This window comes from Lepidochelys olivacea (assembly GCF_965140295.1).
Source record: "Lepidochelys olivacea isolate rLepOli2 genome assembly, chromosome: 6".
NCBI classification, from domain to species: Eukaryota; Metazoa; Chordata; order Testudines; family Cheloniidae; genus Lepidochelys; species Lepidochelys olivacea.
Window position 1 is genome coordinate 1,913,272 of NC_140416.1, and position 15,252 is coordinate 1,928,523.

The window sequence follows — 15,252 nt, forward strand, 5'->3', positions numbered from 1 at the left end:
TAGTTAAATTTCAGGAAAATGATTGGTTAAGGTATAGCTAAGCAGAACTCAAGTTTTACTATATAGTCTGCAGGTTTCAGAGTAGCAGCCGTGTTAGTCTGTATTCGCAAAAAGAAAAGGAGGACTTGTGGCACCTTAGAGACTAACCAATTTATTTGAGCATAAATTTTCGTGAGCTACAGCTCACTACATCGGATGCATAAAGGTGGAAAATGCAGTCTGCAGTCAATCAGGAAGTGAGTGGGTGGATGTGTGGGGTGTGTGGGTGGGGGAGACGGGAACAGGGAATGGGGGTAAGTAAAATGGAATCATGTTTTGCTAAAGGGGGAGATGGGAACAGGGAAGGGGAGTGGGGAAATTGGAATCATGTTTGGCTAAGGGCAGGAATGGGAACAGGGACACAGGTGTAAGGCTCTGTGGTGTCAGAGCTAGGAAGGGGGACACTAAGGAAGGAAACTGGAATCATGCTTGCTGGAAGTTCACCCCAATAAACATCGAATTGTTTGCACCTTTGGACTTTGGGTATTGTTGCTCTCTGTTCATGCGAGAAGGACCAGGGAAGTAAGTGGGTGAAGGAATAAGCCCCCTAACACTGCCCGGCCCCAGTCCGGCCTGGAGGAGAAATTACAGGGAAAGTCCTGCTCTGACAGCAAAAGACGCCGGCCCGGTATGAATAGCCAGGCCACTAGAGCAGTTAAAAAAGAGATGGCAAGAAATTTTTTAATGTGGGCAAAACACTGTATTTTTCCTTTGCCTCTCTCTTGGGAATGGATTAATTGTTTTGGCTGAAATTCTCCCAGAATATTCAGCTTGCGGTAGACACCGGCCAGCATGGAAAATTTCAGCTCAGATAGTTAAAGTCTAGTAAGGAAGAGTCAACCGAAAAGAGTGTCATATGATGGGAAGTCTGGGTTCGCTTTAATAACAGGCTAGGCTACCAACACCATCTGCAATGCCAAAATGACTCACCTGGAGCTGAGATGCAGCCACCTCTGGGGAGGGGGAACTGGGGAACAGCTGCCTACCCAGACTGGGGGGCACAGATGAGGGCTGTGGTCTTTGAGAAGAATATGGTTATCCAGGGAGCCCTGAGTAGCACAGTGGTCATCAGTGGGGTACGGTGCTGCCCCCCTAAATTCCCCAGCATGCCCTCTCCCCAGTGTCCGTCACTCCGGCCTGGATCTGCCCCTCTCAGCCCACCCCCCAAGTTGCCCTGCCCCCTAGAATACCGTCTCCAGTGGATCCAGCAAAGCGCAGGGCTCCTGTCTCGGGATCCAGCGCACGTTCACCAGTCAGAGGCCGAGCTGCCCAGATCTGCCTTCGCCTCCATGTCTCAGCCCCAATTTAACCAGCAAGGTGCCGCCCTCTAGATCAACATAGGAGCTAGCTGTCACCTGCCATTCCCCCATCGAGACAATGAGCCACTGAGAATCACTGGGCTGGCAGAAGTGGGGTACTCTGGGTGCTCTGGGTGGCTGAGAGATTGGTGCCATGATGGACTGAAGACACGTGGAGCAGGGTGAGGGCAGCTGGGCATTACAGGGTGCCATGGGGAACCACTGCCTCTGTCCTTCCCGCACTGACCCTATGGGCTCCCCTTACCTCTTTCCCCCCAGTCCCATTATGCCCTCTACTCCCATTCCCAGCATCCTTTGTACTTTCACAGAGTTGGGGCCAGAAGATTAGAGGATCTAGTCTGATGCCCTGTGAGCCCAGGCCAGGGAATTTTACCAGTTACATTTGTATCGAGCCCACCCCTTGGGTTAGACCAAACCATTCAGCCTTCAGTAGGCCAGGCTGTGCCAGGGGCAGGGAACAGGGCCCAGGTGCCAGCCATGCCCGGGGCCCTTGCCGTGGCAGGGAATGAGGTGAGATATGTCCCATTGATCCCAGGAGGTGCCAGCTGCAGAGGGAGGAGAAAAGCTCCCACAGTCCCTGCCAGTCTGCCCTGGGGGGAAATTCCTTCCTAGCCTCATATCTGGCAACCCTGCCCCACCAGCCAGGCAGCCAGAATGAGGGTTTTCTGGACCAGCTCAGAGCACTGAACCAGCCAGTGTCTAGTCTCCAGCTGTGGCTGACCTCAGGTGCTTCAGAGGAATCGGGGATGGGGTGGGGAATCCCAGATGCTGGTCAATTATGCATGTGGGGGGAAGGGATTCCTTCCTGACCCCTGCAGGTGACCAGCTGAAGCCCTGAAGCATGAGACTCGACTGTGGTCATTGTCTTAGTGCAGAGCTGTGTTATGAGCATGTAGCAATGCACAGGTCCTTTAGCCAGTCAGTCCCAGTCTCCTCACCAGCTCCCAGTCCCAGTCTCGCTGCCCAGCCAGCCCCAGCCTTTCCTCTCCAACCCCGATTCACAGTTTCTCTCCTGCCCCAATCTCTCCAGCCTCCTTGTCCCCATTTACTCCAGTCTTTTGGGGAAAGTTTGCCAAAGTTCCAGGCAACTGGAAACAGGGTCTTGTAACGTGAAGCTTTGGGCAACCTTAATAACAGGCAGTGCTTATAACAGATATCTGCTTATAATGTCGTGACAGCTTACCTGGCACTGAGATGCAGCTACCTCTGGGATGAGACAGCTGTGAAGTAGCTGCTCAGTGATGCCGCCCGGGGATGGCTCACCTGGCTCCGAGATGCAGCCACCTCTGGGGTTGGGCAGCTTGGAACAGCCACACAGCACTGTTGTGGGATGCAGAGGAGGGCCAGTGTGCTGTAAACTTTGGGGAGAGGATGGTTAACCAAGGAGCCCTGGGTAGCAAGGTCCTTAGCAGTGGGGTACCTTCCCTGGGACCCCAACCACTGCTCCCCACCCCTCGTTCCAGCCAGCTTCTCCCTGCAGGAACTTTCAGCCCACCTGCCCCCATAGCTCCTCTGCCCTTTGATTACCTGACTCCAGTGGGTCCAGCAAAGAGCAGGGCTCCTGCCTCAGGACCCAGTGCGTGTTCACGAGCTAGAGGCTGAGCAGCCCAGAGCTGCCTTCGTCCCCCCTCATCTGCCAGCTACCGCCCTGCTAGACCCAGCATCTGGCAGCCTGCTGGGAAGCTGGGGTGAGGCTTTTTCACCCGCCACTTCCTGTTAGAGACAATGGGCCATTGAGCAACACTGGGCCTGGCAGGAGAGAATCTGGTTTGATGAGGGGGAGGGTGGGCATGCGGGGTAGGTGCTGTTGGGGAGGATGGTGCCAGCTGGCTGAGGTTCAAGTAGCAGACCTGGTACCAGCCCTGCCCAGAGTGCAGCAGCTCGTTGCAGGTCCCCAGCGGGTCGCTGTCATATTTGTTGTCCTCGTCCCAGACCTGGAGGCGGAGCTGGCTGGTCTCCGCCACCCGCACGTGCCCCAGGTCCAGGTGGACGTCCCAGACCGGGTTGTCGGTGTTCCACACGGTTGCCGTCCGCACCTCCCGGTCCTGGAAGGAGACCTTGACGTAGGCGTCTGTGCGGCTGGTGTAGTCGCCCCACAGGCCGCTGGCCCGCTCCACCGTCACCGTCAGCTTCCCCTGACCCCGCTCCCGCGAGCAGCACATGGTGTTGGTGGAGCCGTCCCCGGGGCAGACGCAGGAGCAGGAGTCATGGGCGCTGCGCTGGGTCCCCGGAGGGCAGCTGTGGGTGCAATTCCTCCACAGGGCCCTCTCGGCGATGTACTCACTCACCGCCCGCCTCAGCACCTCCCGCTTGGGGTTGTCCTGCCTCACCAAGGATGGGGCGCAGTGAGTAGGACACCAGGCCGGGGCTGGCTTTGAGGCTCTCCATCCAGGCCGAGAACACCTCGGCGTCCTGCCCCTCAGAGAACAGCAGGTCGGCGTGGCTGTGGCCGCCCGTCACCTCAGTGCGGCACTTGCTTTGGTCTCGTGGAAGCTCCCCTTGAAGTTCTTCTTCTTCTGCTACTCCTCACACTGGCTGAAGGCTGCCTGGGCCCTGCCCTTCCTGGCCCCGATGCTGACGGAGGCCTCCAGGCTGAGACAGTCCTTGACCTCATCAGCCTTCACCCCATCCAGCGCCGCCTTGCAGACCCGCATGGCCGTCACATGCCCCGCCCGGCCCCCCCAGCTGCAGCAAGCTGTGGATGTAATCCTCCGGGACGTTCCTCAGGGCCTGGGTGAAATGGCTGCTGAGCGAAGGTTTGTGGGTAACTCGGAACCTGGGAGAGAGAAGCGGCCACCGTGTGACGTACCGTCGGACATTGGCATCTTGTGAGGGTAGAGCTCAGTGTTCTAGATCCACAGACTCTAAGCCCAGAAGGGACCGTTGTGATCATCTAGTCTGACCTCCTGGATAACACGGGCCAGAGAAGTGCCCTGAATGAATCCCTGTTTGAACTACAGCTGGTCTCCTAGGAAAAAAATAACAAAAACCATTCCGGATTTCAAAATTGTCCATGATGGGAAATCCACCATGGCCCTTGGTGAATTGTGTCCTTATTTCCTGTCTGAACTTGGCTAGCTTCAATTTGCAGCCATCAGACCTTATTAGACCTTTGTCTGGTAGATTGCAGAGGCCATGATCAAAAGCTTATTACCAGTGTAGATTGAATAATTTATTCTGAAAATGTGAGGTCACAACAAAACTGCCTGCGCCTTTACGGGATTGAAGAGATACTCATAACTCTTATTATGCACTATCTTTGGAGAATATAATAACTTACAGGCATGCGATCTATTGCTGATTTCATCATGTGAAAGATTTCAGCTAGCTAAGGTAATTCCTAGGAGGAATTCTGTTTTCTGTCAAGGCGACAGGCCTCAGATGTGAGAGGAGATAACACTATTGGCCATAAATGTGTTTACACAAGTTCTGAAATGCAGCTGGTAACGTGTATGTCCTTTAATCTTCTGTACTATTTCCTTATATGCTATGATTTGAGAGGCACATATGTGTCCTTGGGATTGACGCTTTGTAGCATATGTGTGACAGAAGGCTTTAATTGCAAGGTGTCGAAGGTATCAGTGGGCAATTGTAAATCTACGAACCTTTTCATCAAAAGATAAACAGATCAGCAAGATTGTCTTATGAAAGATGCCAATGTGTTATCAAGAGCTAAGAATGAGGTCATAAAAGCTGTAATTCCTATTTCCATATTATTAGCTTACTTCCTTTTAGATACTTTCCAAAGTCTTTATTCTTTCAATTTGAAGGCAAACACTTATGGCTGGAAAATAGGTTACAGAAGAGCGATTACTTCTTTCTAACTTATCTTCCTCTTACTAGTGAAATCCTTGCTATTCCTTAAAGGGTTGCATTTTCTGGGTAATGATTTTAACAGGTTATTGGAATGCGGTTGTCACTGAAGATAGGAGCGCCACTTTCTGTTGAACTCCAGGACAACATGCCACATCTGCCCTCAAACGTTTCACCGTCAGATCTTTTGGGAGCTGACAGATGCCGACTTTGCCATATTGCTGGAACTTGTGAGCATTTGGCTGCTTTCGTCTGGGCCACCGAAGAGGCTTTGTCTGCAGATGGTGTGGGGCATTATGGGTAGGCATCCCAGTATCCCCTACTCCATCATCTGGTGCAATACCTCATGGGACATTTTTGCAGTGCATTGTGGGTTACTAGGTAATTATGGGAGCTCAAGATGAATTCCGTTCCGTCCATACTGGTATTCCCGGGGAGAAGGCATGATAAATAGAGAGAACTAGTGGAATATAAATAGAATTTATTATTTTTTATTATTTGTGTTGTTGTATCATCTAGGAATTCTAGCCATGGGCCAGGACCCTAGACTGCCAGGTGCTGTACCGATGCAGAATAATGTAAGCAGGGTCGGAATGAGCTTTCCGTTGACATCTAGGGATGAGCCATGTAATAGGCCTTCAGGAGCTGACCTTGTTTGCATGAACACACCCAGTCCTGCCTAGGTGAGCAGCGTGGTGGGGCTGCTTTGCCTAAATGATCACTTTTGGCTGGTGTTGGATTGCAAATCACTTTGTTATTGGGGGCAAGGGTAATAAAGGGATGTTATCCTTGTTGTGTGAATCAAGGGCAGCAGAGCTGTGCTTGGCCTGCCCTGAGTGAGAGGTTCGCCCTCATCTGAATTGCACTCACTAGGGAGGGGACAGGGGTGCCAAGAGATGAGGGTAGCTGGGGACATGTTCTTGTGCCTGGTGGTGTCCATTTGACCTACCTCTCTTTATTGTGTATTAACAGAGGTGATTAAGACTCAATTGGGAGTCTTTTGTTTGTAGACCAATAGAGCTCAAATCACTGATAACCGGGTCTAGACTTCCCCACTAACAGGTGAAATCACTGAGAGCTGTGTGGGGGGAGGGATAGCTCAGTGGTTTGAGCATTGGCCTGCTAAACCCAGAGTTGCGAGTTCAATCCTTGAGGGGGCCATTTAGGGATCTGAGGCAAAAATGGGGGATGGGTCCTGCTTTGAGCAGGGGGTTGGACTAGATACCTCCTGAGGTCCCTTCTAGCCCTGAGAGTCTATGAAGTGGGGGACCTCAAGACATCCCAGAATATGTAGAGCAGCTGGTGAAGCAGTGAGTGGAGTGACTGGCAGGGTGACTGATGCCAGAGCGAGCCCCCGAACAGCAGAGCGAGCAAGGTGCCTTCCCCTCCCACCAGGGTGGGAGGTGAACTCTCACAGATGCGCCTCTGAACTCTGGGTCTTCACTGACCGTGATCAACAACTGTGAATGGGGACGGAGAAGGGAGGGACACACTAAATGAACTTTTGGTTGTTGGACTCAAGAACCTGAGGAAAAAGCCACTGCTCAACGCACACTGGGGTGGGTCTTTTGATCATGGTGTGCTTATGAATCCTGCCTGTAGAGTTTTCCTAACTTAATGTCGGGTGACTTCCCTCCTCTTATTCAAAGTTTCTTTTCTACACTCACCAGACTCTGTGCTTGCGAGTGGGGAAGTATTATCTGTAAGAGGCCCCCAGGAGTGGGAATTTTCCCAGGTTACTGGCTGGGGGCTTGAGCCAGTTCTGTGTTATATTGTTGAAAAGGAACTCCTAGACATTGAACCTGGCACTTATTAATGCCACTCCACCTGGCAGATGGGTTACAATAAAAAGACACTGTTTCCTTAAAGATCTTCCAATCTAAGGGCTGGTCTACACTAAAGCTATAAATCGACCTAAATTATGCCCACCTCCGTCCCACCCCCTGCTCCTCCTCTCACCTGAGGCCCCGCCCCTTGGCCATGACAGAAGCCGGAGCTGGGCTCCGGTAAGAGACACGGCAGCCACCCAGGGAGATGGGTCACTGTGGGGAGCCCAAGGGTGACAGAACCTTTGTAAAAGTGTGGGTGGAGAAGGACAATGTGGCAGAGGAATCCCCCCATCACCTCTGGGCCCCACTGCTTCCCTCCCCCATTGCCCCAGCTCCCTTCCGTGGCCTCACACTGCAGGCCCACCACACGCCTTGCCTCTTGACCACAGAACCCCCATCCCACCCCGCTACAATGCCTACCCATAAGGCCAGCCCTGTGTTCACCTTATTTCCAAACTCCACTGCCTTCATGGATTGGCATGAGGATACACATGCTACAATTAAAACTCCCACGCTCAGAGTGAAGTAAGATCTAAACACAGGCTACAAGCATTGAGACGTACACTCCTCCTCTAGTGGCTAAAATTCGTGGTTTCAGTATATTAGGATGCACCCAACAGGGCCACAATGACAGGATTCATATTAGAGAGACAAGGTGGGTGAGACAATATCTTTTATTGGACCAACATCTGTTGGTGAGAGAGAGAAGCTTTTGAGCTCCCAGACCTGAAGAAGAGCTCTGCAGGGTCACAGTGCCAGAATGCATGCTTGCAGTATAGTGGGCATGCACTCAATCCCTGAGTATAAGGGTTCATCTCAAAGGCGCTGACTCTGTGGGTGCTTCAGGGCCAGAGCACCCATGGAAAAAAATGGTGGGTGTGGTGGGTTGTCACCCCGGTGTGCAGTCTAAGAGCTGTGGGAACCGCTGTGTCCCCTAACCCTCCAGCTGGGCTGGTCCCTCTCACACTACTCTGCTGGTGCTACAGCCAGCCTCTCCAGGCCCTGTTATCACCTAACGCGACAGCAGGTGGCGCCACACAATTGAGCTACCTGAATACTTTACCAAAGCCACTCAAGGACAGACAGAAGACATCAGCTAATTTCCCAGCTCCCCAGGCTTGCATCCTTGCTGGAGTAGAAACCCAATATTATCTCATCTTGAACTGCACAGGGGGTCTGTACAATGCCAACTCATTAATATAGTTCACTTTTCCCTTGATGTGGGAAGGATATGCACAACAAGCCTGTGTTAACCAAACTGAGATTTTCCAGAGACTTCATTCAAAACACACTGGTTAAGATAAAACATATAACGAGTTTATTAACTACAGAAAGATAGATTTTAAGTGATTGTAAGTGATAGCAAACAGATCAAAGCAGATTACCCAGCAAATAAACAAAACCGCAAACTAAGCCTAACATATGAGATAGATAGGATTTGAATTAGCAATTTCTCACCCTGACTGATGATACAAACCGGCTTGCAGATTTTAAGACACAGACTGCAATTGCTATGCAGCCTGGGTTCCCCTCCCACGTTCCAAGTCCTTTGTCTTTCAGAGCTTCTCACAGGTGTTGAGTTGTGGGGGAGTGAAGACAAATCATGATGTCACTCTCCACCTTATAGTCTGCTCATATGGTGGGAACCCTTTGTTCCAAGCTAAGTTCCCAGCCCAGTTTCTGGAAAAATACAGGTGCCAAAATGGAGTTCAGTGTCATGTGGTCTGGTCACATGCCCTTGCTGAGTCCTAGCAGCCATTACTTACAGGCTGGCTGAAACATTTACAGGAAGGCTAAGCTCTTCCATGGATCATCTAGCCTGGTATCCAGTCTTACACAGTGGACAACACTGGAATAATCTGCCCTCCTAGGGCCACTTTCCTCCTGACTCTCATTAATCAGAGGGAAGTTTAAGCCCTGGAGCATGACATTTACACCCCTTCCAAACATATTTGTTTTAAACCCTTATGAGTATAATGCTGGCTCTTCCATCCTCCATGTGAAGATCCAGTTCCAAATCCTGACTCACACCCTGTGTCAATGAGTTCCACAGGTTACCTGGGTATTTAGAGATAGTATTTCCTTTGAGTATTTAATGTTATCAGGTTGTGTGTGGGGGGGAGGAGAGACTGAGAGTCAGGACTCCTGGATTCTATCCTCAGCTCTGGGAGAGGAGTGGGGTCTAGATCAGGAGTTGACAAACTTTGTTCCATGAGGCCCACCTGTGCAGCTGCAATAGGCACTGCAAGCCCACTATTAACAGACGTCTGTCAGGGAGAGGGAAACTGAGGGGCATTCGCAGCCCCTCGCCTTAGCAGGTGTCACCTGGCAGCCCTGTCACAGTCACCCATCCAGCACCTTGGCGCGCTTCTCAGGCACCCCCTTCCCAGGAATGAGGGAAGTGCTTGGGGGCCGCCCGTGTTGGGCAGAGGCAGGTGCTTAGGCTGGGCCTGGCCATTACCTTGATGGTCCTGATCACCCACTGCTGAGCCCTGGTCCCTGAGAAGGGACTGTGGGGCTGGTACCCCAGGGGTTCCAACAGCCATTGATCGTGGGCTGCGGTGGCTCGGAGTGGGAGCGGCTGCAAACCCTCAAGCCTTCTCCAGCCACTCTGGGAGCCACCATTTTAGGGACTGGCCCCTTCTCCTCACCCTCCACCCACCGCACGGCAGCTCCGCTTCAGCCTCTGCCACCCGCGGGGGGTGCTGGGCTCCTCTGGCCCTGGGAAGGGGCCATCGCCGGCTACCACTCCACCAATGTACGCAGTTTGTGGGGGCAACGTCCTCCCGTCCCCCTTCCAGCACCGCCCATGGCGGAACACCCAGCACTATGTCATGGCCCACCGTTAGGGAATGGCTCACAGTTTGGGAACCCCTGCTGTATAGGGTCCTGTAGATGGGAAAGGCCTCCTATCCCCTCCGGGATCCCTTGGAAGTATTACTCACCTGTAAATATCACCTGTGTGCTATTAATGCCCCATAATAAAACTGCCCATCTCCTTGGCTCCCTTTCCTATCCACCCCACTCTGCCCCGACAGAAACGCTTCCCTTTGACTGGCATTAGCCACATGACACTGGATTCCCCATTGCAGCAAAGTCACCCAGATGTCTAGCTTCCCTGTCTTGTCATGCCTCTCTCCCCTCCAGCCCATTACTCCCGCTAGTGTACCCAATATATTGCACCTGCTCATTTCCAGTTTGCTCCATCTTGTTCCCTCCTAGTGGGGTTAGAAGAATGACACGGATCCCTGTTTACCAACTTCCTTTCACAAATGTTTATTGAGGCAGGGAGATACATTTGCAAAGAGTCAGAGGTCTGGAAGCCTCCCAGAAGCAAATCATTTTGTGGTGGAGCTGCAAAGCTGCATGACAGTTTTCCATGCTGAAGATATTTAACTTGCAGTCAGTAGGGTTCAGAGTTAACAGTCATCATTCACCAGTTAACTGCATCATGGAGCTATTAATCTAGGCTCTCAGCAGATGTAGGTAGGCATGAGCCAGGAAGACACTTTAATCCCAGAGTCAGGGGGAATTTGCCTTTTTCAATGTGACCCTAATGCAGTACCATCTCCCTGAGTCTGCTGACAGCCAGAATCAATAGCCCAGTGGAATGTTCTCCTGGGTGTTAACTGGTTTCAGAGTATTAGCCGTGTTATGGGTGTTAACTGTGAATCTTACCAATGGCAAGTGATATATCAGCATCACTGCTGATCATATGCGCAGGGAACATCCAGCTGGATGGTGTGTGGGGTGCGTGCATTCATGGTGAAATAATTAACACAAGAGCTGCTGGGTAATTCTGGAAAGCAACAAAAACAACAGTTAGGGAACAGCCCCCTAATGAATCCTTCCCCCGGGAGCCCAGCCTATCCGCTGTGTGTTTAGAACTGTGTCGATCCCTGGAGTATCTTCGGGTTTCTGCAGAGGGTTAATCCCTGATGCCACAATAGCACGGGGGCTGACCTTTGTTCCTGATGATCTCTTGGATGGATAGATATGTTGGGTGGTGGGTTGGTTGCACTGTCTGCACACATTGGTTGTCTGGTGGGTTGGTTGGTTGGATGTACTTCATACATTGATTGGCTGGTTGGTTGCAATGGTGACACATATTGGTTGGTTCGATGGATTGGTGGATATGTTGTCAGGGTGTTTGGTTGTTCTAGGTGCAGATACTGGTTAATTCATGGATGGATTGATGGATGAAAACGTTGGATTACTGGACATTGGTTGGTTTCACAGATATGTTGGAAGCTCTGGATACATTGTTTGGTTACTGATTGGATGAATGCACTACCTGATATTGTTTGCTGGGGTGTTGTACTGGACACATACATTGGTTGGTTGGAGAGAGAGCTTGGATGCACTGCATAAATTCATTAGTTGGATGGTTGGAGAGATAGGTTTGATGCACTGCATACATTGGTTGGTTTGTTGGTTGGTTGGATGTACTGGATATACACATTGGATGGATAAATGGAAGGATGGGATGCTTTGGTTGGTTGGACACACTGAATATATACATAGTATATAGTGGATATAGACATGGGTAGGTTAGTTATTTGGATAGTTTGAATGCACTGGATATATTGGTTGCATGGAAACATTAGAGGCACCGGATACATACATTGGTTGCTTGGATATGCTGGAAGCTCTGGGTACAATGGTGAGTGGATTGATTGGCTGGATAGAGATGTTGCATGTAGTGGATACATACATTAGTTGATTAGATGGATAGCTTGGATGAACTTGATACATTCCTTGGTTAATTGGTTTGATGGACACATTGGATGCACTGGATACAGACGCTGGTTGGTTTGTTGGCTAATGGGTTGGAGAGATTCCATGATGTATTGAATAGATATATTGGTTGCACGGATGGATGGATGGATAGCTTGGATGCACTGGATACAGACATTGGTTGGAGACAGTCAATGGATACACTGGTTCGATGGATCAGGACTAGGCAGGTAGTGGTGGGATATTTTTCCAGAGGGATCTGTGAGGGTGACCGGTCCATGGAAGTGGGGAGGCTGTTATGGACTTAGGAGACACCAATTACCGAGCAGGAGTAACAGCATGAAGCCCAGTAGCGTCAGCGGAGCAGGAGCTAGGAAACGTTTTGCGGGACAGGGAGCACAGTTCTCCAACACACACCCGTGCCCCTCTCCAATTCCCTGCCCAGGGCGCTCACCAGAAGGGCTCCTTCCCTTTGGCTATGCTGTGCTGGGGGGGCTGGGGAATATACTCAGAACATCTCTGGCCCCGAAGGTTGGGCCCACAGGGCAGACTGTAGTGGAAGCTGAGGTGGCCACGTTTCAGGTAGCACTCCCTGTGATAGGGCCCCCCAGACTTCAGTGGGATGTTGCAGACCCCGAGCAAGTCATCATCCCAGCCATTGTCTTCGTCCCAGACCTCGACACGGAGCTGGCTGGCGTCAGTGACACGGACAGAGCCAAAGTCCATGTGACTGTTCCAGACAGGGCTTTTTCGGTTCCAGATGGTGACAGTCCGCCTCTCTCTCCTGTCAAAGAAGATCTTGACGTAGGCATCCGTAGCTGTGAGAGTGTCACCCCGCAGATCACTGGCCCGCTCCACAGTCACCGTCAGTCTTGCCAGGCCCCGCTCCCGTGAACAGCACATGGTGTTGGTGGAGCTGTCCCCGGGGCAGACACAGGAGCAGGGATCGAGGGCGCTCCGCCGGGTCCCCGCTGGGCAGCTCTTGGTGCAATCCACCCGCAGGGCCCTCTCACGGATGTACTCGCTCACTGCCTGCCCCAGCGCCTCCCGCTTGGGGTCGTCCTGCCCCAACAAGGTGTGGATCGGCCTCAAGGAGTAGGTGAGCAGGCCAGGGAGGGACTTCAAAGTTTTTACCCAGCCTGAGAAGACCCCAACGTAATTGTTGGAGAAGAACAGGTCGCCGGTGTTTTGCCCTCCTTCCTCCTCCGCATAGCGCTCCCGGTACGTCTCGCGGAAGCTCTGTTGGAATTTCACTCTCTTATTCTCCTTGCAGCTGCTGAAGCTGGACTGGTCTGAGCCCACCCCGGTATTCACGGCCACCTCGATGCTCAGACAATCCTTAATCTCATTGACGGTCAGCCCATCCAGTGCCGCCTGGCAGACCTGCACGGCAGTCACGTCCCGCACCCGGCCCCCCCAGCGACGCCTGGGTCATATAGTGGGTGCCGTAGGTGTGAATCAGATGATGGTACTCCAGCTGGGAGGCCTTGTTGTACAGGCTAGGAAGGTTCTTCACCGCCAGGACAAAATGACCAGTGAGTGGAGGTTTTCCGCTGATCCCGAACCTGCCCCAGGGATCCAAGGAATTTATGAGAGAGTTAGAAAATCCCCAATAGCCAGCCCGGCCCAGATCAGAGCTGCAACCCTAGAGGAGAAAGGCCCCTGTTCCATTCCTCCACCCATCACAGCACAGCTTCCAAACCTGCGACCAGATCACAGCTGGCACCCCTAGCGGGCAAAAGACCTTCTCCCATTCCCCCAACCCCTGGAACAGACAGTCCCCCCCACCCTGGGGCCAGATCAGACCTGGGCCCAACAGAGGGGAAAAGCTGTGTCCTATTCCCAACCACTTTGAGCCAGCCAGTCCCTTGCCCTGGGGCCGGATCTCAGCCAGCACCCCTGTGGCTCAGGTGTGACCCTAACAGCACCCCAATGCCAGAGGACAAGGGCTCCCTGGTTTCTGGTAGTGAGTCTCAGCTGGCCTGACCAGTTCAGTGTACCCCACCTCACTCATGTCATCACCTGAATCTAAAAGGGGCCACGTAAGCTATCGACAGCAAGCTAATGCCGTGCTGCTCATTGCTATCATTTTGAGGCTTCTCTATGGAGGACACATCCAAACATGCATACGGGTGGGAAATTCTGTTATCAGAGTGCGTCTGCCAGGCAGGGCGATAGGTACTCCACCCTCGACAAAGGACTGTGGTTCTGTCCCTGAAAGGCATCTCCAAGGCGCAGTAAGAGACAAGGGGACTGCAAATGAGGGTCAACAGGACCATTAAGTCGGCAGGGGGAGGAGAGTACAGGAAACAGATCGATTTGCATTTTAGCAAATTTTAGTCCACCCGAGAGGTGGCTGCATCTCAGCACTGGGCGAGACATCCCGGTATGTCATCACTGTGCAGTTGTTACCCATCTGCCCCTCCCCAGAGCCAGCTACATTCAGTGCCGGATGAGCCATCCCCATGCTGGGAGGTGTCTGGGCTGCTGCTTACCTGTAATATGGGCAGGAAACCTCATGGCTCACAAAGGTGTATTTGTCATTCCGCGACTTCTGCGTGACAAATTCGGCCAGTTTGGAATGTGAGCCGGCCAGTCCAGCCCCACCTGGACATTAACCATGGACACCACGGGCATTTTCAGCCCCACCTTCCAGTCGTTCTGCACCACGGACGCTGCGGACTCCATCATGCCCATGGCCGACTGCTGCACCGAGCTGCTGAGCTTTCGTTGGCACGAGACGCGGACCCTTCAGTCCACCGCGGCCAGCGGCAGCCTCTGCCACTGGCCTCCCTGCAGCGGGTTCTGGCACAGGGTGCAGGTGCCATTCGGGCCGTGCCACTGGCTGGTGTCCAGCACGTGGGCCCCCGTCTTGCCCAGTGTGGTCACGTCAATCCTCTCCCCCACCAGGCTGTGCCCGGGCACGAAGGTTGCATTCGTGCATGCAGCCGCTGTGCCTGTCTGGCATTCGGGGGAGACCACGGGGAGGAGGAAGAGGAGGAGGAGGAGGGTGCAAGCACTAGGTTTGGGCATGGCTGGTATGTTGCGGTCCGTGGCGCAGGAGTCAGCGTCAGTCTCCAAAACCCCTACAGGGAGAGACAGAAAAGAGATCCTGCATGAATCATAATTCAGTAGCAGGTAGTTCCATGGGTTAACCTGGTTATATGGAGAGCCAGAGGCATCCAATTACCATTGGCTCTGTCAACCACATCTTGTATCACACCTGGAACCTGGTGGCTTTATGCAAATGACACAGTGACCAATTTGCATGTCTGAACATGCATTTGTTAATTTGCATAGCCCCACCCCTTTCCCTTGCCGTCGTTGTAGCCCTCACTCGCCACTAGGGGGAGGAGATTGTTGCACATACCCTGTAAATTACAATTACATTCAGTGTGCTGCTGCTCTGTCTGGGTCTGGCCAGTAGGGGGCGGTGCGTTCCCACACAAAATCCAGGGCTTGCTAGACATTAGTCCCCAGCTGCTTGACAGCGAGGCCAGCGAGTGCTGGGCTCA

The 15,252-nt window shown here is 52.5% G+C and overlaps 2 pseudogenes across 2 annotated transcripts; both read right to left on the minus strand.

Annotated features, from left to right (window-relative positions):
* Nucleotides 1–2,998: 2,998 nt before the first annotated feature.
* Nucleotides 2,999–14,770, minus strand: LOC311522611 (perforin-1 pseudogene; annotated as a pseudogene). Its single transcript has 3 exons — nt 14,233–14,770; nt 13,091–13,302; nt 2,999–3,976 (listed from the first exon to the last, which is right to left on the minus strand). The product of its transcript is annotated as a perforin-1 pseudogene (transcript).
* LOC311522582 (perforin-1 pseudogene) lies at nt 12,188–12,948 on the minus strand (annotated as a pseudogene). Its single transcript has 2 exons — nt 12,930–12,948; nt 12,188–12,876 (listed from the first exon to the last, which is right to left on the minus strand). The product of its transcript is annotated as a perforin-1 pseudogene (transcript).
* Nucleotides 14,771–15,252: the final 482 nt, after the last annotated feature.